The sequence below is a fragment of the Orycteropus afer genome, unplaced genomic scaffold (genome assembly GCF_000298275.1).
Source record: "Orycteropus afer afer isolate SDZICR_OR568_19922 unplaced genomic scaffold, OryAfe1.0 scaffold00029, whole genome shotgun sequence".
NCBI classification, from domain to species: domain Eukaryota; kingdom Metazoa; phylum Chordata; class Mammalia; order Tubulidentata; family Orycteropodidae; genus Orycteropus; species Orycteropus afer.
In genome coordinates, this window is record NW_006921616.1 from 4656962 (window position 1) to 4657553 (window position 592).

Sequence of the window (592 nt, forward strand, 5' to 3'; positions counted from 1 at the left end):
ATAAACCTCAAACTGTAAATAAGTCTAGGGGAGAAGCAAAAAAAAACCATGAAAGTAAAAAAAAAAAAAGAATCATTCATTAATATATCTCATCACAGATTCACACTCACACTCCTAGCTTATCAGGGCTGGAAAAAACCTCAAGTTCTAATCCAACACCCTCATTTTATCTGTAAGTAAACTGAGGCCCAGAGAGGTCAGGTGAGCTAGCTAACAATGCACAGCTTGTTAGTAGAAGAGTCAGGACTGCAAATCCATTCTCTTGACTCTGAATACAATTCTCTTACTATTATATCTTAATGTCTTTAACATTTTAATGGTCCAAGAGAAAGAGCAGAAGAGATGAAAGAAGAGGGGTGAGGAAGGAGAGCAAGAAGGATCCTTCTCTCCCTTTCGGTAAGAGATCTAAAGCATCTTGGAACCCTGCTATATTACCTACCATATGGAGTTGTGCATATCAGAAGATGATCCCTGCACCAACATCCCCCAGCACTCTGTATTCATCTTAGGTCATTTTGTGAAGGAAGTAATAGTTTGGGATGTTTTATGATCAATACCTAGTATAGACTGTGGGGTTAGGAGCTTAGGTAAT